This window comes from Rattus norvegicus, chromosome 5, assembly GCF_036323735.1.
Source record: "Rattus norvegicus strain BN/NHsdMcwi chromosome 5, GRCr8, whole genome shotgun sequence".
Lineage (NCBI taxonomy): Eukaryota > Metazoa > Chordata > Mammalia > Rodentia > Muridae > Rattus > Rattus norvegicus.
Genome location: NC_086023.1, coordinates 166,577,110 through 166,599,917, shown reverse-complemented (window position 1 = coordinate 166,599,917; position 22,808 = coordinate 166,577,110). Strand labels below are relative to the sequence as shown.

The 22,808-nt window shown below is 46.7% G+C and overlaps 1 long non-coding RNA gene across 1 annotated transcript; it reads right to left on the bottom strand.

Moving 5' to 3' along the window:
* Positions 1-8,412: 8,412 nt before the first annotated feature.
* LOC102556220 (uncharacterized) lies at positions 8,413-18,392 on the bottom strand. Its single transcript, XR_354443.5, has 3 exons — positions 17,785-18,392; positions 16,731-16,809; positions 8,413-8,701 (listed from the first exon to the last, which is right to left on the bottom strand). It is a non-coding gene; the product is annotated as an uncharacterized LOC102556220 (long non-coding RNA).
* Between the last annotated feature and the right edge of the window lie 4,416 nt (positions 18,393-22,808).

Here is a 22,808-nt window from a genome sequence, read left to right as displayed (position 1 = left end):
GAAATTAGCAAACCTTCTTCTGCTACTGTGCTCCTTAGTGGAAGAAAGAGCTGCTTCAACGGGGAGGTGAAGGAGTGGTGAGGGGCAGGGCTGTGAAAGTGGGGAGTTTGCTGTGTTTTGGGCTCATGGCAACCCTGGGATGCCCAATTAAAAAAACTTGTGAACCTCGGAGTTTAGTCTCCGGCAAGGGGTACCACAAAACATTCACTCCCTCATGTCAAATTTAGCAAGCTGCCTCTCACCTGCCAATCACAGTTCTAGCACTGGGTATACACCGGTAAAAAGAGTGGGTATAATCTTTGTCCCAAGAAACTTAACAGTCTAATGGGAAAGAAAGATGGCAGGCGACGGCATTGTGGTGTGCACCTTTAATCCTGGTACACAGGCAGAGGCATGTGAATCCCTGAGTTCCAGGCTAGTTCTGGTCTAGGACAACCAGAGCTGAATAGTGAGATCCTGTCTCAAAAAATAAGACAAGTGCTAAGCTGGGGGACAGTGGTGTCAGGAGACCGAGTGTGTTGGGAGACTGAGTGGGCAGGGCTGGTAGTGGATGGGAGAGACATTCTGAGACCCGAGTAAAGTAAGACAAGAAAGAAAAGCCTGAAGAAAGGAAAAGCTTAATGGGAGAGAACTTCTATAGGACTGCAGAAGGCTCAGCCTGAAAATAGGAGGAGGGCACGGCCGGTGTCTCCAGTACAAACTGAGCAAGAAGGGAGGTGGCAACAGTTGGAGAGGAGCAAAATGATAAGATTTTAGAAACACGGATTCTGCTCTTCTCTTGGATCTGGAATCAACAGGCCTTGGGGATCTCGCACATGAGAAATAGGAAGAGATAAGTCAAGCATGAGTTGCGGTTTCAATCTTTAAATGGCTGGATGATCGGGCTTAAGATATAGGGAGGGGACTGGGAGCTAGAACATGGGAGGCAGGTGGGCCTGGTGAACATGAGGTCTACATGGAGGTGAAAACCTGAAGGCAAGAGAGGCAAACTGTGTTTCCTTGTTCCAAGATTTGCCGAATGACCAACTTCACCAGGGCAAGGTGGTGCATGGGTGATCAACCCACTCGCTCGGACGAGTTGCTGAAGGTCCTGGATGCTGGGGACAGAGGCCATCTCAGGTGGAAGTTCATCTCCTTCTGTCCTTGGTCGTTTACTGGAATGGAATTGTGTTGAGCTGGTTGGTTGCCTCATTCTGGAGAATATCGGTTGATACAGACTGATTTTTCTACAAAATAAACCTGAGATGCTTAGAGCATTGCAAAGGCAACTGGGGACTCCCGACTGGGGCAGAGTGGGGCTCTGGGGTTCTATCTGTGCAGGATAGACTGAGTGACAGAAGGTGGTTTGACTATGAGTGTTAGTTGATGAACTTGTCCAACCCCGCGTGACCATCTAAGTTGTTCATCTCTTCCTCAGTCAGATTGTGGCATTAAAGCCGTCACTCTCCATCCCTCAAGGCTACGCTTTTCTCATCATAATGAATGTGGCTGACAACCTCCAAGGTTGCATGGTTGTGGGCTTTCCAAGTTCTTAATACGACATTGAGACGAGCGAGTATTCCTCTGGCGAGCCTTAGGGGATTGTGAGTAGTGAAAGCCATTGGGAAGACACATGACACAAGCTTAGATGCCCTGACTTGGGAATATAAGAAAAACAGCTCTGCCTGCTGCATCAGGAGACCCGGTCAGGACATCTGAGGTGATCATTGCTCATCCCACGAATATTTACTGAGTTCCGGTCGTATGCAGTTCTGACGGTCATACCTTCTCAGAGTAAAATTTAGAGCAATTTCCAGTCGTTTGAGCTTTCTGGAGGCTTCCCCTCTCCTTCAATGCTTTCGTCCGCCTCCTTAATTAGAGAAAAAAGGAGACATAAGCAGCAGGGCCTCTTCAGTGTCCCCTGGGTGCATGGCCCCACCTGGATCGTTAGTAGAGGTTTAATCACAGGATGGGATGTAAGCGACTTGAAATGCAAAGGAACAGGGGCTGGGGATTTAGCTCAGTGGTAGAGCGCTTACCTAGGAAGCGCAAGGCCCTGGGTTCGGTCCCCAGCTCCGAAAAAAAGAACCAAAAAAAAAAAAAAAAATGCAAAGGAAGAGTCACTGGAGAAAAGCCAGAGGCTCTACAACCTTACAAACATTTCGAGAATCAGACAGTTCTTGGAAGCACTGTAAGGAAACGATTGCAGACAGAGAAAGCTTTATGCCCCGAACCCTCAATTAGAAAATGGAACGTCTATTCATATTCTTGCGAAGCCTTGACGAATAGGATGAAAGTTCGTATTTGGGGATTAGCAAGAATACTTAATAATAGCACACGCTCTTGTAGCGTTTACTCAGAACTGGGCCTGATGTAAGGCTTTAGATGAATTAACTTCCCGTGCTGTTATACCCAGTGTGGAACGAGGGGACCGTTAGCCAAGTTCTGTCAGCATTATTTTTTGCTAGTAACAGATCCCCTCCCCCCATAAATAACAAGAGTCATTCGGTGGGTGTGTATGAGAGGACTCGGGATGAAGCTGAAGGCACAGCTCTAACCAGGTGTTTCCAGGAGGCTGGCCGGGGGCTTCACTTGACTTCCGGCTCCTCCATGATGGCTTCAGTTTTAGGTTCTTAGGTGGTATAAGGACTGCAGCAGTCTCTAATGTCCTCCAACTAAAACATAAAGGAGCCTATTTTGTGGCTCGAATTAAGCCCTGGATCCCTCTAGTCCAAACTGAAGGCCAGGGCGCCTAGCTTTGTGACTGGCAGTACAAATGTCTTGTTTTTTCCCTGTGACATCTGGGCATGGTCACTTTGTAGTCCAGGCAGGGCTTTGAATTCACAGGGATTGCCTGCTTCTGCCTCCGGAGTGCTGGGATTTTTCCACCCTTCTCTTTCTTTTATTTAAATATGTCCATTCATTACATTCTACGAGTGTCTTAGTTACTTTTCTGTTGTTGTGAAGAAAACACCACGACCAAAGCAACTTCCAAACATGAGCATTTAATTGGGAACTTGCTTAGAGTTTCAGAAGGTGAATCTGTGATCTTCGTGACAGAGAGCCCAGCAGCAAGCAGGCAGGCCTGGAGCTGGAATAGAGTAGCTGAGAGTGTCTGATGGACAACCATGAGGCAGAGAGAGAGAGAGAGAGAGAGAGAGAGAGAGAGAGAGAGAGAGAGAGAGAGAGAGAGAGAGAAAGAGAGAGATACATAGACAGAGAAACTGAGAGATAGAGACAGAGAAAGAGATACATAGACAGAGAAACTGAGAGATAGAGACAGAGAAAGAGAGAGAGATACATAGACAGAGAAACTGAGAGATAGAGACAAAGAAAGAGAGACAGAGACAAAGACAGACAGAGACAGAGAAAGGAGAGAACTCAACAATCGATAACTAGGAATGCCTCAGACTTCTGAAACCTCAAAGTCTACTCCCTGGGAGACATATACCTCCTCCAACAAGGCCTTGTGCTGCCTAATCCTTCCCAAACATTTCCACGTCTAGGAACCAAACATTCAAATGTATGATCCTACAGAGGCCATTCTCATTTAAATCACCACGATAAGTGTCTTGCCTGCATGTATGTATGTGTGGCATATGCATGCCTGCTATCCTTAGAGGTCAGAAGAGGGCATTGGATCCCCTGGAACTGAAATTACAGGCAGGTATGAGCTGCCACGTGAGTGCAGGGAACCAAACCCAGGTCCTCTGCAAGAGCAGGTGCTCCTAACCACTGAGCCATCTCTCCGGCCCGCTCATCTTACCTTGAAAACAGTGTGTGTGTGTGCATGCCCGTGTGCATAGAGCTTTCCAAGTATTGTCCTCCCAGCTTCTCATATCATCAAGGTTGATGAAAAATTGGTCAGGATTCTATTTGTTTTTTCTTATGGGTATTAATTATTCTCTGATGTACATTGCAATTTATCTTTATTCCGAACATAACTGTGTTTCATCTGAGTTTTAGACATTGTTCCAATTACTTTCCCTCCTAGTATCTGGTTAAATGAGTTTCCCTTTATGTTCTTTTGTATCTTTCTACTTTTGTACTTTTGACTTCCTTCTTTCTGTTGGATTCTTGTAAAATTTCTTCACATCTGTTCTACAGTTTGCTATTGCTCTCTTCAGCTCTCTCTGCTACTTTAATTGATTTTACAACACCAATTATAAGCTTGAAATTTTTTTTTTTAGAACCTTTAGGCATGGTATTTGGTTCCATTAAAACACTATTAAACACTGTTGGTGACACCCCCCCCCCGTTTGATATCTTTTTTGGTTCGTTCTGTTGTTGTTTGTTTGTTTATTTGTTTGTTTGTGGGTGTTGAGTCAATATCTTACTTAGTTGTAACCCAGGTTGTCCTCACTCACAGTGACCTACCTGCCTTGACTCCAAGCTTGCAGATGTGAGCATAATGCCCAGGCTGATGCCTTCTTTACTTCTTTAATGATGGTAAATACATTCAACACTTGGTACCTAACAATCCCAGTGTTGGTCACTTTCTTGACTTACTTGTGCAGATGGATTTGCCCTTAGTTCTACTTCTTGTAACTCAGTTTCTCATCTATTTGTGTGCTGAATCAAACTGAGTTTAGGTTGAGAGATATATACATTTCCCTACCACACAGATGTCATAGGTCACCCTAACTCTATCTCCCAAAACTCCCCAACTTAACCAACTTAAACTCGTGTCCAGGTGTTGGCGTGGCGTTTCTCAAAGGGTCCGACAGGAAGGACTGTAGTTTAGGCTTTGTGCACTGTGGGGCCCTGTTGTAACTACTCACATCTGCCACTGTAGCCGTGAACACAGCCAGACAACATATAAATGTTGGGGTGTGGTTGTGTACCAATAAAACTTTATTTGCACAACTGGGTGGCAAGCTGGGTGTGGCCTATTGCCCATCATTGCTGACCGAGCTAGGCCATCGGGAATTTGTAAATACCTTCGGGGAGATGGCAGATTTATCCTTTTCTAGGCCATTCAGAGTCAGCCTTTCTTTGTCAGGTCTTAGGGGCGTCTACATTTTGTCAGCTCACCCATGTCTTGATGACAACTCTTGAAAATAATCTTGCTCACAGCTGAGACGGTGTACCTGGAGGGCTTGTCTCATCCGCCTCACTGACTATAACAAAGGCTACTTTCTCTTATGAGGATGGATTTTGCCAGATTCTCAAACCGCCCAGGGCTGTTTCATAGTCACCTAAAGGAGAGGGTCTGAACCTCCCCTGGCAGGCACTTTTCTCTCCCGCATTTTTATTGTTTGTTCTTCTTTTTTGTTTGAGTCAAAGTCCTGCCTGTTAGCCAAGGCTGGCCTTGAGTTTCTTGCCCTTCTACATCTACTGGGTGCTGGAATTATGGGTGTGCCCCACCCCCCAGGTTCGAGATTATGGGTGTGCCCTGACACACCCAGTTTATTCTCTGATGGTACCCACCCACTCAATCTCTTAGTACTTACTTCCTTACATTGGCTGTTTTAGCCACACAGTACATCAGTGCTTCCTGAACAAGCTTTTTCCCCAAATCCTCTTTACAAATCCCTGGCCCCACCCCCGTTCCCTCCCCCAGCCCCCCTCCCCCATACTTGCATACTTGTTACTAGCGGTCCCCACAGCAGCAGCAGCAGCCAGTTAAAAGATGACTCTTCTTTGTATCCCAGAGCAGACACTGTTTCTGTTTTAACCTGGAGTGGTTGTTTGGTCTCTCCCCTAATGCTCTTTACAGCAAAATCATTAACAAAGTTGTTCTGAACATCTTCACCAAATTGTAAGCTCAGTAAGGCCAAATACCGTTGGTCAAATACCATTGGTTACCCAACTCTGTAGAGGTCTCTTTCTTCTCCGAGACCCTTGCAGCAGATTTTGGCTGTAGCGGTCATGTAACTGTTTGCAGAATGAAGAGACACACAGACCCCATTTTGCTCCTTCAAAGCTCATGTTGTTTTTCAGTGTGGAGCCTCAGTGATTCCTTAAGGATGAACCACACGTTACCTCCAAAGGGTTCCCTCAGGCACAGCATTGCAACTATGCTGCTGTCCTTTTGTGTCAGTGACTCTCCTTACGGTGTCACTAGGCTAGTGCCAGCAAATGATAAGCCTACTCCAAGGTGACCACAGTGAAAGCCAGATGTGGTGGCTCGTGCCTTTTCTGTGAGTTCGAAACCAGCCTGGTCTACAGAGTAAGCTCCAGGACAGCCAGGGAGGGAGCGAAGCCTTGTCTTGAAAAAAACATGCTGCTGCTGCTGCTGCCACTGATGGTGATGGTGTTTACTGTTAACTTTCTCATTGCTGGTAGGTACCTTTCCAAGATAATTTTTCACACTGCTTTAGAAATCTATCATACCTGTAGTATAATTCATATCTGGCTGATTTAAAGTCTTAGAGTTTTTGTTTTGTTTTGCTGTGTTTTGTTTTAAGGAAACAGGGTTTTACTATGTATCCCTGGCTGACCTGGAACCTCACTATGTAGACCAGGTTGGTCTTGAACTCACAGAGATCCACTTGCCTCTGCCCACCTAGGGCTGGGATTAAGACTTGTGCCCAACAGAACTGGCCAAGTTTTAGATCTTTTTTCTTTTTTTTTTTCTTTTTTCTTTTTTTTTTTTTTTTGGTTCTTTTTTTCGGAGCTGGGGACTGAACCCAGGGCCTTGTGCTTCCTAGGTAAGCGCTCTACCACTGAGCTAAATCCCCAGCCCCTAGATCTTTTTTTTTAAAATAAAGTGTGTTTATAGGTAACATTTAAAAAATTTTTAATGGTTTGTTTATTTTATGTGCATTGGTGTTTTGCCTGCATGTGTGTCTGTATGAGAATATTGGATCTCCTGGAACTGGAGTTACAGACAGTTGTAATCTGGCTACAGTTCAGGAAAGGAATGGGAGAGGGAGGGGGAGGGAGGGATGGAAACCAGTACTTAGGAATCAAACTCTCAAAGAGTAATGAAAGCAAAGACCCCACAGAGAACTGAAAATAAGGGCTCACTGGGATGGCAACAGTAGCGAGACAGTTTGATTTGGAGAAAAGCAACAGTACAGATTAAAGAGGGTGGGCTTTGGAGAGCTACAGTAAGGAACAAGCCATTGAGATCCACAGGAGGCGACACACCTTTGAGATGGACAGTAGGGGGGTACACCATCATCGACAGTAAGCCATATAGGTTTGGGGTTTCCTTAAGAAAAGAAGCTGCTGGGTACTAAGGGTCTGGGTGACAGATCTGGTGCTCTGATCACTAGACTGGTGGTGCCTGTTTACTTTTCTTTTTCTTTCTTTTTTCTTTTTTTCGGAGCTGGGGACCAAACCCAGGGCCTTGTGCTTGCTAGGCAAGCACTCTACCATTGAGCTAAATCCCCAACCCGCCTGTTTACTTTTCTCACTGCACATCGGTCCGCCTGGAAACAGCCACAGTCCTCCCGACCTAGGATGGGGAGAAATGCATGATGGGAAGTCTCTAAATGTCAAGATAGGTTTGTTTGTTTGTTTTGCGATAGGGTCTTGCTAACTACCCCAGGCGGGCTTCAGACTTGCAATCCCCCTGCCTTGGGCTTCTGAGAGTTGAAATTATAGGTACAGGTCATCATGCTCAGCTTATGTAAGGTTAATTACATACAGTATGTTTTCAGTGTTGTTATGAGCTAGGAATTGATGTTAAACCAGAAAATCTTAAGATCTAGTTAACATTTTAGTATAGGACTGAGGATACAGCCCAGTGGGTAGAGAGTACACGCCTGGTATGCACGACGCCTGGGTTCAGCCCCTCCCACCACTTAAAACTGGACATGGGGCCTGTGAGAGGGCACAGTGGATGAAGACGCTTACCACCCAGTCTGAGGACCAGGTTGATGAGTTTGATCCCGGGTCCGTAGTGGTGGAAGGAGATTGACTCCTGCCAATTGTCTTTAGACCGACACGTGCATGCCACAGGCATGTGTCATGTGCATGCTTGTGCACACACCACACATAAGTGAATAAATAAATACAAATAAGTAAAGAAATAGATGAACATAGTAAGACAAGCAAACAACCCCCACTGGGGGAAGGGAGGTACACGTCTATAATCCCAACACCGTGGAAGTGGAGGCAGGAGGATGGGAAATTCTGGGTCAGTTTCATCCATTAGTGAGTATGGGGTTAGCCTGGGCTGTGCAAAACTTTATCTCAAAATCAATTAATTAATTAAGCATCTTATTTGAACTGCACTTCCTCAGAGTCTGTACGGATGTGTGGACATCCGTGTGCCCCTATCTGAGGTGAAGCTTTGACTTTTTTCTTTTTGAATTATTTGACAAAGAAGTATATTTTATTTAGTAATACTTTCATCACCCGGTGATATCGATTCTTGATTTCATTCACCGAATTAATAAACCTCTTGACTGCTGGAGCAGTTGGATTCCCCATGTCCTACATTTGATCTTTTCCGGGAACCAATAAGAAAGCTTAGCAAAATGAATTCCAAATGATTTATTTGTACAGAGTGGAAGAATTTCCTCTTAGTCGTACATCCGACACCCACACAGTACCTCACCAGTGACGCTGGGAGGGGTCATTTTCAGCAGAAATCCAATGCCCAATTAGTGTGTTTTAATTTAGTCAGTGGCTTTTCCATCTGGCTCTTCTGTGTCTCCTGGAGGAGAGGGGGGGGGTCTAGACCAGCGTGAGGAGCTCTGCTAGGCTGTGAAGGGGTGAACATCCCATGGGAGCTCCTGGGGTTCTCTCTCTCCTGGTTAGCTCCACTCTGGAAATGACAGAGAAGTTACACATTCCTCATTCTGATGCCTCACAGCTCTATACAAACAGCACAAAACAAGGAAATACCTCACCAAATACATGACAGAGCAAAGTGTCTTCTGCCCAAGCACACTGGAAGTGGATGAATGGATAGGTCCCTGCAAGGTGGTGTAGATGGATATATAGATATTTGGTAGTCGGATAGGTGAATGGATAGTACCTGACAGGTGGGTAGGTGAATGGATAGCACCTGACAGGTGGGTAGGTGAATGGATAGCACCTGACAGGTGGGTAGGTGAATGGATAGCACCTGACAGGTGGGTAGGTGAATGGATAGCACCTGACAGGTGGGTAGGTGAATGGATAGCACCTGACAGGTGGGTAGATGAATGGATAGCACCTGACAGGTGGGTAGGTGAATGGAAGGTACCTGACAGGTGGGTAGGTGAATGAATGGTACCTGACAGGTGGGTAGGTGAATGGATAGCACCTGACAGGTGTGTAAAAGAACAGATAGCACCTGACAGGTGGCTAGGCAGTTCCTCATTTTAAGGTACAAGGCTCGGACTTGAATGTAAACGAGTGGATCACACATAACTAACAGATCCCCTAAATGCTTTGGTTTTGGAGATAGAAACAGATGAAGACACACACGTGTGGGTGGGTGGGCACACGTGTGGGTGCGTGTATCTCTGTGTCTGTGTATTTGTAATGGCCTACAATGGTCACCTTCGTTCATTCACATAGAAGTCAAGTCCCTCAGAAAACTCAGAGACAAAATTTCCCAGGAGGCTTTAATGCCCACTATGCCTAAGTGGCGGGAATTCCAGATGTAAAGAGTATAAAGAACAAATGTTCTCTTTTCTGTGTCACAGAAAGTCAGTTCTTTCTAACCAAGCACATCCCCTGTCTCCAATGACATCCTTTGACCTTCTGCCTTGTTTTTGTTTTCTGTTTCACACACCGGGCTGTGGGCTTAGGCAGCCAGCACGGTTTCTCTTTCTCTCTCCCGTGTTTGAGACAAGGTCTTGCTATGGTAGTGACTTTTAATGTGTTTCCAGCTGTCCTACGGTCAGCCTTCCTTCCCAGCTTCCCCCTCTGTAATGGTTTTGCCACAATGCTGAGTAATGCCCAGGAATGCTTATCTCTTAATGTTTTCCCCATTCCGGATGCCATAGTTTGAACTAGAACTATCCTCTGACGGCCCGTGCATTGGTAAGCTGGTCCCCAGTCCATCACGCCAATGGGCGGTGGTGATCAAAAGATGTAGTTGATGGACCATTTTATTTATTTATTTATTTATTTATTTATTTATTTAGTCACAGAGTAGGGAAGCTGAACCACACACACCGGACCCGGACAACAAATTGGCATTCATTTTTATAGACTTTATGCTTCCCCGAGAGCGCCCCAGTCTCAAACGTCTGTGGAATGTTAACTTGGCAGAGTAAGGCGCAGATGGGTTCCTTTGGATGATTCTTGACTTCAGAGGACCAGGAATTCAATTTTTTTTTTTTATGAATAAAAGGCAATTGTGTCCCTATAAAATGTTTAAAGATCGACCTTCACTAGCACATGATTTTGATTGTGTTTAGTCGAGACGATTCAGATATAATTGAACAAGCCTCGGGCATGGACGTTTATGACTCAAACCTTCAGTCCTTCCAGGAACCAAGTCAGAAGTTTCTCCATGTGTCCGTAGACGCTGCACCCCAGGATGTCTGTGAACACTTTACTGTGTCCCACTGTGCCCTCCAGTTTGTTTCCCAGCCATGGAAAATGTCCATGAGAAAACGTTGCGCAATCGCCAGCTGTTAGTCACTTCTGTTTCCTGTACGCCGCACTTAATTTCCCTGGTAGCTGGCACTGACACTCAGGGTTTAAGTTGCTGAGGGGTGTTCGGGAAAACCCACATAAATGCCTCAGATGAGGTTTGGCTGGCTATGAGTCTTGGTGATCTAACAGGGTTATAACTAGAGATTTCATCAAACAGAGCAGGAAGGAAACCCCCAACACTGCCAAACACCCACGGAACGCGCCGGAATCCAAGGACCATCATTCGTTAAAAATGGATTCTCCACAGTGTTTGAGTTGATGAAGCCGCTGGAGTGAAGTTTGAACTTGGGTTTTTAGATGCCAAGAGATTACTCTAAATAGGGGGCGGGGAGGATTTTAAGAGTCTGACTGAAGAAGAAAGAGAAAAAAAGAGACAGGAGAAGAGAGGAGGGGAGGGGAGGGGAGGGGAGGGGAGGGGAGGGGAGGGGAGGGGAGGGGAGGGGAGGGGAGGGGGGTGCTGAGTGGGTCTCCTGCAATGTGGTCCTTCCGAAGCAGCGTGGCCCTGCTCGAGCAGGACGACCAGAGCTTGGAATGGAGGCACGGAAGCCTGACCAACCGAGCACATCAAGCATGGCCATCTGTGGGTCCCCATTTTACTACCAAGCCTTTCTCACACCCAAGAACCTGATGGACAGAGTGTCTAATACATATAAGACGATATAAGGCTCATTATAAGTATACATTCCACACAAATTGAGCGCTGTCTTTATCTTTATTGCTGTTAAAATGCCCTGGTGTGCTCTGAACCTGCTCCCCTCCTAAGGATGGGATGTTTCCTAGGCTGTAAGCCTTCATTACGCCAGGGTTCATGTTTTGTTTCTATCGTGGCTTTGATCTACGGGATGTGATTAGATCCCGAGGCTGACTTGGATAGCTGTGTACTAGTAAGGCACGTGCGCTCAAAGCTGTCTGCTGTCCTGACAGTCGTCTGCTCCGTATTCCCACCTATCCCATCCCGTTGATGAACTCATCCTCGGCTACTTCGTCAAACCCCTCGGTGGCCACTTCGATCATTTCTCTTAGCACTACAGATGTTAGTGGGCATCTACTTAACAGAGTCTCTTTTGCTAGGGGCGTCAACGCTGCACGCTTACACACACACCGATGGTGTAGCAGGCCATGGCATGTGGCCCCTCAGAGCAAGGAGATATGCAGCAGACACGTGACCAGGGCCAATGCCAGCCACTCACATACTGCTTTACGGCAGGCTTGCTTTTAAAGGTACGACAGGAGTATGCTTTACGGCAATGACGCAATGCATGGTATAGTGATAAGGCAGGCACCACAGGCACTTATTAGCAAGGATAGTCCCCGGACATAATTGTAGGCACTATGCTTTTATGAGATTGGCAGCATAGTAGGTTGTGTTGTGGGTTGCCCCGATGCTGTCTGTATTCTGATATTAATTCTGCTTCCTCAAGAAGGGCTGCCCCTGATGGGCAGTCAATCGCGTACTCAGGTGATCTTACCTGAACCTTCTCTTCATTTTAACTTGGCAAAGGCTAGAGCCTGTGATTGGGCAGTGGAGGGGAAAGGTGGGACGGGAGGTCTTTGAGAGCAGGAAAGGGAGGAGAAGGGGAAGTGAAGGAGAGAGGTCTGAAGAAGACAGGGAAGCGAAGTTGGGGCAGAACCACGTGGCCGGGAGACACTGCAAGTAGCAAAGGGTCTCATAGCCGGTGAATAAGTTTGTATAATTCTAGATCTGCCCAATCTAGGCACATAGCTTATAAATATAATAACTGGATTGCGTGTTTTTATATGGGCTTATTGGGGTTGGAAATTACTACAACAAGGCTGACTTATGGCAGCATCACCGTAAACACACGAGGCAGGCGCTGTGCTGGGACACGAGGAGGCTTTGATGTCACAGGAATTTCCAGGCTCCGTCATTGTTTTATGGAGCCCCCGTGGCTTCCGTGTCTGTGACTGACTGAAGGACCATCACGGGAGGTGACAGCCTGTGTGTCTATATGCTTTGCTTTCATTAATTAAGGCAAATTCTATTACATTAACTGGCCCATGAGTTGATGGCTCGGTTCTTATTGCTTGATGTGGTTTTGTCTGTGGAGGTTTCTTGCCTTTACCCCACGGCCATGGTGATCAGCCCAGCTCTCTTTCAACTTACTCAGGCATCTCGGAATGTAAACTGTGTCCTTACTTCAAAGGTTGCCATCTGCTGCTGTTCGCACAGTTCCCTGAAGACAGCAAATGATTGGGTTTTGTTGCATAGCCAAGCCCTGTGTTAGGACACAGCTCACCAAGCATGCCTCCAGTTCAGAGCACCCTGAAAAGTGGACCACCGAGGTGTCTGCTAAACATCTGCATTCATTTTAAAGTGGGGTGATGGTGGTTCCCAACCATGGCACCCCCGCTCCCTATTCTGGTGGTAAGTCCAAGGCTGTGTATCCTCTGAGGTTCTGGGTAGAAGCCTTTTTGCCTCTTCCCAGCATCTGGGTGTGCTTAGCTGTCCCCGGCATTCCTTGACCTGAAGTTGCACTACTCCAGTATCTGCCTCCTTCTTCCTAGGGCCATTTTGCAAGGACACCCATCGTTGGATTGAGGGGCAGCATGCTTTATCCTAGCCTGTCACAGCTACAGTGACTGTGTTTTCCAAGTAGCGCGCCATCCTGATGCACGCGGATTAGAAGTTCAGGCTGGGGATTTAGCTCAGCGGTAGAGCGCTTACCTAGGAAGCGCAAGGCCCTGGGTTCGGTCTCCAGCTCCGAAAAAAAGAACCAAAAAAAAAAAAAAAAAAAAAAAGGGGGGGGGGGTTGGGGATTTGGCTCAGTGGTAGAGCGCTTACCTAGGAAGCGCAAGGCCCTGGGTTCGGTCCCCAGCCCCGGAAAAAAAAAAAGAAAGAAAGAAAAAAAAAAGAACTTCAGTGTCGTCTCGTGGAGCACCATTCAACCTCTAACAGCATCTGGAGTTCATGGGTCGAAACAGAAATCTTAATTCTCGCTGTGTAAGCCTCCTTATGAAATGCTCTCCCTCTCATCAAGCAGTGGCACTATTGGAGTTCTTCCCTTAGCCAAGCACCACAGAAGTCACCTCTGACCTGTCTCCTTGGCTCACATTCCACAGCCTCCGTTTGCTGTCAGTGTGCTGCCCTGCCATAGTTTCTTGTAATTCACAATATTTCTTTTTTGTGTTATTTTTACTCGTAGGCCAGGTTTTTAATATTTCGCCTTGTAGTTTATTTTAGTTATGTAAACTTTGGCCTGACTTCCCGGGAGGGCAAACTAGATTTGTTTCTCGCTCTTTCTTCTCCCAGTTACTCAGTAGACCAACATTCTTTGCTGAGATTCTATGAATGTTTCATAGTTTTTACAGCCTGCTTACTACTTGTAGACATCAGCTACTGAACCGATCGATCTCTCTGCAGGGGCGCATGCTGTAAGCAGCCTATTCTATTTAGTGACTGAAATCGTAGGTGTCATGGGTCTATATTGATCTCAGACTTTTGCCAGCCCTGAAAAGTATTTTCCAGGAGCCTTTGAAGAGAAATATCAGCCCCATCCGTAGCTGACCGTGGGTCACATGGCCTTTCTCTTAGCTCTGAGGTAGAGGTCACTTCTGTTTTTCATTTGTATATATTTTAAGCATTGGGTTGAACCTGTATTTTATATCATTAATATGATATTAATATGAGATCTTGGGGACCAGAATGGAAAGTCTATGGTTTGATAAAGACGTGTTTGTGCATCGAGTTGACAAGGGGTCACTTGTTTGGCTAGTTTCGGGTCAGCTTGACCCAAGCTAGAGTTATTTGGGTAGAGGGACTTTGAATTGAGAGAACGACTCCATAAGATTTGCCTATGGGCAAGTTTGTCGTGCATTTTCTTCGTTAACTGTTGATGTGTGAGTGTCCAGAACCCTGGGCAGGCAGTCCTGAGTTGTATACGAAAGCAGGCAGAGCAAGCCACGAGGAGCAAGCCGGGGAGCAGCACCCCTCCAGGGTCTCTGCTTCCCGCCTCCAGGTTCCTGACTTTTCTCAGTGATAGAGTGTGACCTGAGACTTGTAAACTGAAGTGAAACCTTTCCCTTTCCAGGTGATTTTTTTTTTCCTTTTCTTTTTTTCGGAGCTGGGGACCGAACCCAGGGCTTTGCACTTGCTAGGCAAGCGCTCTACCACTGAGCTAAATCCCCAACCCCCTCCAGGTGATTTTTGATCGTGATTTTTTTTCCCCCTGAGACCACCCCTGAGGGGGAAAAACACATAATAACCAGATTGTACTAGAATGCCTAGATCTTAATTCATTTAGAAAATTTATGTAGACCCCATCTAACTGCCCCAGGTGTGTTCGTTTTACAGATTTTGAAGCCTTTAAGTATCTCTTGTTTTGTGGCGAGGTATTTGTTAAAGTGGCAGGGAACTGGCTTTGCCACACATGCAGCGTGCTGGATCTCTAACTCTCGGCTTCCAGTTAGCTTCTTCTGGAGCAGAAATCTTGAAAGCACGTAGAGGTCAGAAGGTCCTCTCCCCAGGCACTATTTCTAAAGTTGCATATTTTCTTCCATAGCCTAAAATAAGTTTGATGCGCCCCCTTTCTCTTTCTTGTATCAGGAATTGAACCTAGGGCCCAGAGCTTTCGAGGGGAGAACTGTGCCACCGAATTGTACAATGCCCTCATCCCCATCCCTTTTGAGACAAGGTTTTTGCTGAATCACCTAACCTGGCCCTAAACTCCCTCTACCACCTAGGCAGGTCGTGAGTGTGCGATCTTTCTGTCTCAGCCCCCCAGGTAGCTGAGATTTTAGGTGTGCACCACCAGGCCTGGCTTTGGCATAACTCATCTTCGACCGTGTAAAGAAGATACTTGGGGGGAGTTGCTGTGACAAGTCTCTTCCTGATTCTTTCTGTCTTGTTCTTGTGCTTGGAGCCTCTGTCTGTGTTCATCCCATGGTGTTGATTGAAAATGTGTTCCAGGTGGGCAGAGATTCGATCTTGAACAAAGTTCCCGCTCACTGGTAGTATGTTCACATTCCACAGATCATACCAAATCATACCAAATCTTAGCAAATCTTATCAAATCATACCAAATCATGCCAAATCACACCAAATCATACCAAACCATACCAAATCGTACCAAACCATACCAAATCATATCAAATAAAACCAAATCATACCAAACCACACCAAATCATACCAAATCATACCATACCATACCAAATCACACCAAACCATACCAATCATACCAAATCACACCAAACCATACCAAATTATACCAAACCATACCAAATCATATCAAATAAAACCAAATCATACCAAACCACACCAAATCATACCAAACCAAATCATACCAAACCATACCAAATCATACCAAATCATACCAAACCATACCAAACCACACCAAATCATACCAAACCATACCAAATCATACCAAATCATACCAAATCTATTATATGCAGAATTGGGGGTGGGGGGTGGGAGGATCGGGTGGGGGGAGGGCAAGATCAAGTCAGGGGACAGAACGGTAATAAAAGGACTGTTTCAGATGGGATAGCTCCCCAATCTGGTGATAAGGAACCGAGATCTGAATCTGATCTCTTGGCCTATATGCAAAGGGCCTGTGGCAAGAGTATGGCAGGTGAGTGGGGACTGGGCTGTCTCAACCCACTGCTATGGTGGACCGGCCACCTGTCTTTGCCACTTTGTCCGTTTCCTTCTTGCTGCTGTGTGTACTGCCACTGTGTTTGTGTGGGCAGAGTTGAGTGCCTTGCTCTTGGGCAGTGGTTAAATGTCACCTCCCTCTGTTACTGCCTTGGTACCTCACCAGGTCTGCCAAAGGGACACATGTGTGCCCCAGCACCCCAGCCAGCACCAAGACCCCCCGATTTGTTTCAAGAGCAGGTTTGTGTGATTCCCATGTGCTCTGGAACCTACCAGCACACCCCAGCCATTCTGGGAATGATTAGACAGCAATAACCTCTCTCAGCTAGCAAGCTTCCCTCAGTCTGTAAAAACTCCTTCTTCATGGGGAAGAGAGATGGAGGGAGGGAAAGCAGGCAGGGAAAGCAGTCATAACCAAATATGTCCTTACCTCGCCTCCCCTTATCTCTAGCTCCCAAGTCTGTCAGCACGAAACAGGATTGGTATTCCCAGGGTTTCCCCATTTGCTTTTCTCCATTCCCACGACCTCGACCATGTCCCTCGGGCTCCATTCCTGTTCCCATATAGGTCAACTTCTGACCCAACATACTTTCCCACTGTTTCCTGGTGCTCTGTCCAAGGGTTCTGGTCCTCTTGCTGATAGAATGCGGCATGTGCCTCCTTCTGGCCTGAGTTTAAACAAGGAAACATCTCAGTCACTATCCACAGCTGCCGGGTGACTTAGTAAACCTTTAATTTAGTCACTACTTCTGACTATATTTACCAGGTGTGTGCACCACATGCAGGCACTGGACTCGGTCTGGGGGTGCTGGGGACATCTGAGCAGGGCGCCCATAGGACATACCCAAGCTCTCATCCTGCAGAGAATTGTCTCAACAAGTGACTACGTTAGAAGTGGGAAATAGACGTCTTGCTGAGTATATCATGGCCCTGGGTTCAATTCCCAGCACCAGCAAAAAAAAAAAAAAAATTACATGCAAAATTACTGGATTATCTTTTTTTTCATAAGCAATATACAAACTCTAGGGCACTATGAAATGAACATTTCGAGTAGTGTCTGAGCTGTTCTTGAAAAGTGGCCAACAACAACTTCTCTCTGAGTTATCTACCCCATAACAATCCTTCCCCTAATAGAGCACATTGTTTGGATCTACAATCTACCCAGCTTCAAAGACTGTATTTGTCTCTGACAGCTCAGACCCAATACTAGGAAGCTGAGGCAGAAGGATTGCTATGAGTTGGGGGCCAGATAAGGCTACGAAACCAAATAAGACGAAACACAAAACAAACAAGAAAAAGTCAAGTTTTGTATCCCCCCTCACACCTATAGGGTCTCCATCTGTTGCCACCTAACCGTTAGCCAGTGGGAGTGACTTGGGGGGGGGGCTCAGACGCAACCCCACTCCTTGGCCCCATCCCTTTCCAATGCTTTCTTTCCAAGACATGCTCAGATGGTGAACACAGGACCCAAGCCACATGCTGACGATGTCCTATGATGATTAAGAATGCCCACAGCCTTGGGATACGGTGACACCTGTAGCAGCCATGGGCTGTCCATCCCCTGACTGCCCAGTGGCAATAGCAACACTCCCCTACTTGATGGTGCTACGTGGGTAGCGTCTACGCCATGCCATTGAACATACTTCCTCCGGATGCAGCTGCCTTCAAGAGGGGATGCTGAACCTGTCTGTGAAAGATAGGAGTAGATCTAACAGGACAGAGGAGACAGCAGGCCTTTCCTCCACGATGCTCAGAATGAGAGTTTTTATACTCAAGCCTTAGGACCCAAGTTCATGATTGTCGGCCTAGGGTTTCTCAAAGCCTCTGCACTTGAGGCTGAAGGAGAGGAGAGCCCAACAAAGGGAACATTGCTGATTACCAGCCGTACACATCCTAAGACTCTTCCAGGTCTCGTGAGGGGACTCTCTAGGACCCTCGGAGGACAGTGTTATCGTTGGTCCCAACTGAAGCAAAGAGAGGCTGTGTCTTGCTTGCCTGGGACTCAGGGGGGACCCGAGCAGATTAGTGCGTGATAGACTGGAGGACCGAACCTTGGCATCGCTGTGTCACGACAAGGATCCTTGATATGTGTCACACAACTGCTCACCACTCCTCAAAGGAGAGCTGCCCGATTCAGTTCCTCGGCTGTGAGAAAACAACCAGGGGAACCCGGGGGTACACTTTCATGTAGAACCTCCCCTTTTAATTGTTTTCAGGAACGCTACCGAATCAGTTTTCTCTCACGCAAGACGTTAAATAAAACAAAACAAAACAAAACAAAAACAAAAAAAAAAAAAACAAAGGGGATGGGAGTGGGAGCGGGGATGGGGATGGGGGAAGAAACTCTAGATACTTATTCTCAATGTTTTTGTTTTGTTTTCTTCGAAAAAAATTTTCTTTTTGCATTTATTTATTGTCTATTTGGGAAGAGGAAGATGCAGCAAACTGGATGTGGTGCCGCGTGTCCGTGGAGGGAGGGGCCAGCCTGGGCTGTACAGCCTCCTCCCTGTAAGTCACCGTGTGGTGGGAGCCTCTCAGTGGCTCCGCCTACCTCGTGCACATGGAGCTTGCTTATCCTAGTCTGCTCACCTGCAGGAGTCTCTTCTCTTCATTTGAATTTAAGGATCTGGGACGGAGAGACTCAGGGGATTTTGTGTTTTGTCACAATTCAAACGCAGAGATGAAGTCGGGTTGGGTAATAAAGACGAAAGTCAGCTCTTCAACCCGCGGTTGTCGCTAAAAGTGTGTGTGTGTGGGCGGGGAGGGGATCCTCAAATTGGCTTAGAGGCGGGAACCAGAGAAACCTGGGGAGACATTTTAGGCCGGCTATGGTAAGTCTGCTCAGGCTTGGGGCAGGCCTTGTGCTGCTACACATATCACTTCGTTTAATCCTTATACCATCTCCGAACGTGGGTATAAACATCACCATTTCCCAGATGCAGAAATAGGCTGTCTGAGGTTAAGCAACGGGCCCAGGGTCGCTGGAGTGGCTGGCCTGCCTGATTTCAAAGCTTGTGTGCTGCATGTCCTCATAATTCCTTAGAGACAGCATCTGTTGCAAGGGAGACCACCAATGGATCTAGAACAATCTTTCAGGGACCTCTGTCATCACCCAGAACGGCCTTCCTCATGGTTCCACTGTCTCTCTGCCCGGGAAGTGTTCGTTGCCTTTAGACATGGCTGCCTGCTACTTCAGAAGGTGGCGCAGAGGTCCGGCTCAGCCCAGGCTGTCTAGCGAATTGCAATTCCAGCTTCATTTCGGGGTCTCCAGGGAGAAGGCAGACAAAGCCTCCTTCTCCGAGCCTAAATGGACTAAGTCAGATTCTGTGAGTGGAGACTGTTGCCAGCATTGGGGGAGGTCTATGTCATGTCTTGGAGACCCTGGGGCCTATTGTCCGTGCTGCTGCCTGTATGAGCTTTTCAGATGTTGCCTTTTCTGCCTTCAGGGTACTTCATTTGGTAAGTTTGGTAGCTTTCGAAGTTTTTTTATTACTTAAGAGTCTGTCAGCTAGTTCATAAGTGAATGAGCTGTTGAAAGGTATTTTTTTTTTTATAACTTTTTATAGAGTTAGAACTGAAGGAAGTGCAGTTCAGAAAAGGTAAAGATCTGTTTACTGTTCACCGAGCTGCCCGACCTGGTGTTAAATAACCCCTTGCAGTGGGTGTTTATAATTGTTTCCTTCAAATGGAAATTTGAAAAAAAAATGAATTAATCACTTATGGAATTAAAAACACAGCTAAGGGGCTGGGGATTTAGCTCAGTGGTAGAGTGCTTGCCTAGGAAGCGCAAGGCCCTGGGTTCAGTCCCCAGCTCCGAAAAAAAGAACCAAAAAAAAAAAAAAAAAAACACAGCTAAGGAAGTAATTCCCAAGTGCGATGTTTTAGGTGTAAAACCGAACTGGATTTTCTCTATACTTCACGGAAAAATTAAGGCGATCCCTAGAAGGCCTAAAGTGGAGAGTCTTTGGTGTTTGAATTGTTTCATCGAAATAAAACCTATGCTTGGAAAACCTCTTTAAAACAAGGTAATGCTGGGGTTGGGGATTTAGCTCAGTGGTAGAGCGTTTGCCTAGCAAGCGCAAGGTCCTGGGTTCGGTCCCCAGCTCCGAAAAAAAGAACCAAAAAAAAAAAAAACAAAAAAAAAAACAAAAAAAAAAACAAGGTAATGCTTTAAAAAAAAAAAATAAGATCACACAGTTGTTGCCTGAACTGAATTAGAATCCTTTGGTTCCTTATGAATCCAAATCTAAGCAAGTTTTCATGGTTTTGTGCATGCACTCCGCCACTAATGAGGCTGAGGCAGGAGGATCATGAGTTGGAAGACTTATTGGGTATGCTTTCTCCAAAGGCAAAGGGCTGGAGATGAGGCTCAGTGGTAGAGCACACAGCTAACATGCCCAAGGCTCTGGGTTCCGTCCCCATCAAGGAAACATGAAATCTAGAGGTGTCTCACGGATGGAAAGGCCTTCTCTGTTTTGTTTACTTTGAGGAGATCTAGTGGTTAAAAGTCATTCCAGACATTCTCAGCTGGAGGAGAGAGGGAGGTCAGCGAGGAATGACTTGCTCCTTAAGAACTTAAGTGGGGGACTGGAGAGATGGCTCAGTGATTGAGAGCACCGAATGCTCTTCCAGAGGTCCTGAGTTCAAATCCCAGCTGAGGAGGGATTTGCTGCGACACTCCTGTGAATGTGGCAGAATCCCTTTCCCTAGGACAGTTGTCTCTGTGACCCGACTGGCCTGTAAGCCTCATAGCTAATTGGTGATTAAGGCCTCGAAGGCAAGCCACTAAATGGCTTCATCTGTCCCCTGCCCTTGCAGTCCTCTGAGTCCCAGACTTCCCTTTCTCTAATCCAGGTTTCGCCACGCTGCCCACGGTGACTTGACTCTCTGGACAGCAGTCCTTTACCATGTCAATCTGTCTGTTCAAATCCTTCCAACGTCACTTTCCACAGTGACAGAAAGACAAGACAAAGTACAGGCACAAAATAAAACAAGATCTAAGCCAGAGCCCCAATTTCCTGGGTATCTGCACCTCAGGGACAAACCATTATACCAGGGACAACCCAGGTCTGTCCTTCTCCGTCACAGTAGGATCTTGGCCTGCCGTGTGCTTCACAATCCAGCCCCACCCAGGGGATATTTAACACCATCACCTCTCCAATTACCCTCCCCAACGCCTTCTCCCAGCTTCCGTTCCACTCAACTCCCAGGCAATCCCAATCTCCTGGATCTAGGTTATAGACATTGTCTTCCTACCTGCGTCTAAGGACTGCATTTTCCTGCCAGTGCCTCTCAACGGGCAACGGGCGCACGGACTTGTGATGCCCAGGTCCCTGATCTTGCAGCTCTGTTTTTAACGTCTTTCTTGAGTTATTTCCTTGGCATAAATCAATCAAAGTGAACAGATCGGATCAAAGGACATGATTAAATCTTTGGATACTAATTGCTAGCTTGCCAGCCTGATCAATTGCACTAACTTACAGTTCCCTCCGAGGTTTGAGTTCTTCTTCACATTTTTCTGTCAGAAGGAGAGGAAGAGGGAAGGAGAAAGAGAGAGGTAGTGGGGGAGAGGGACAGAGAGAATGAAAGCTCACTGTCCTCTTGGCTGTATGTCTCCGAGCGGTTAGTTTTCTAACAGTCCGTTCAGACTCCACTGTTTTTCGGTCAGAAGGATTTAATACTTGAAATCTCCCATCTGGCAAGTTTTAATTGCATGAAGCACACGTGATTGAGAAAAACCACAGGACTGTAAACGCCAGAACCTGAGGATCTTTAAAAAGGGAAGTAGGCTTGGGGAAACATCCCAGTGGGCGAACTGCTTGCTATGCTGTCACAAAGACCCAAGTCCAGATCCTCAGGACCACGTGGCCCCCCACCCCCAACATCCAACCCCACCACCCGGGCATGATGGCGCATGCTGCAGTCCCAGTGCTGGGGTGTGGAGACAGGAGGATGCAGCAGGAGTGGGTGGGGCCAGGTTGAATGAGAGGCCTGACTCTAAAGTCAAGATGGGGAACAATGGGTGAGGGCACCTGGTGTCAACGTGTAGCCTCTACCCTTGAATACACAGGCACACCCATATTGAGGCCCACCTACACACAAATGTTGCATGTACACATGTACACCCGTATACACACTACTCATTTTTAAAAGAAAGAAGTACAACAGGATCACAAACAATTGGAATCAGACCCTCTGTCCGGGCCTTGCTATTTTCATGTACCGGATGGGAGTATGTAGCGTTTCAGTGGCAACAGAGGGACCCAATAAACTGTGTAAACAAACTCACATAGTAACAGAGAAATGATTGATTAGAGCTATCAAATCAGCCCCCACCCCTAACCCCTTCTTTTTTTTTTTTTTTTTTTTTTGGTTCTTTTTTTCGGAGCTGGGGACCGAACCCAGGGCTAACCCCTTCTTTTTAAATCCAGCAAAAGTGGACAAGAAGCTTTAGAAGCAGCAAATGACTTTTCAGAGAAGGGCAGTGGTGTTCCCACAGGTCAGCTCACTCAGGCCTGGCCTGATTCGACCGGAATAGATGAATTGCATGCAGGGTTATCTACAGCAGTTAGACAGCGATTTCCCACTGAAGCTGGACTCTGAGGACCTGCAGGCAGGAAGGGGTTAAGCCAGGTGCAGAGTGAGCCACAGGACCCGGGCCAGGGCT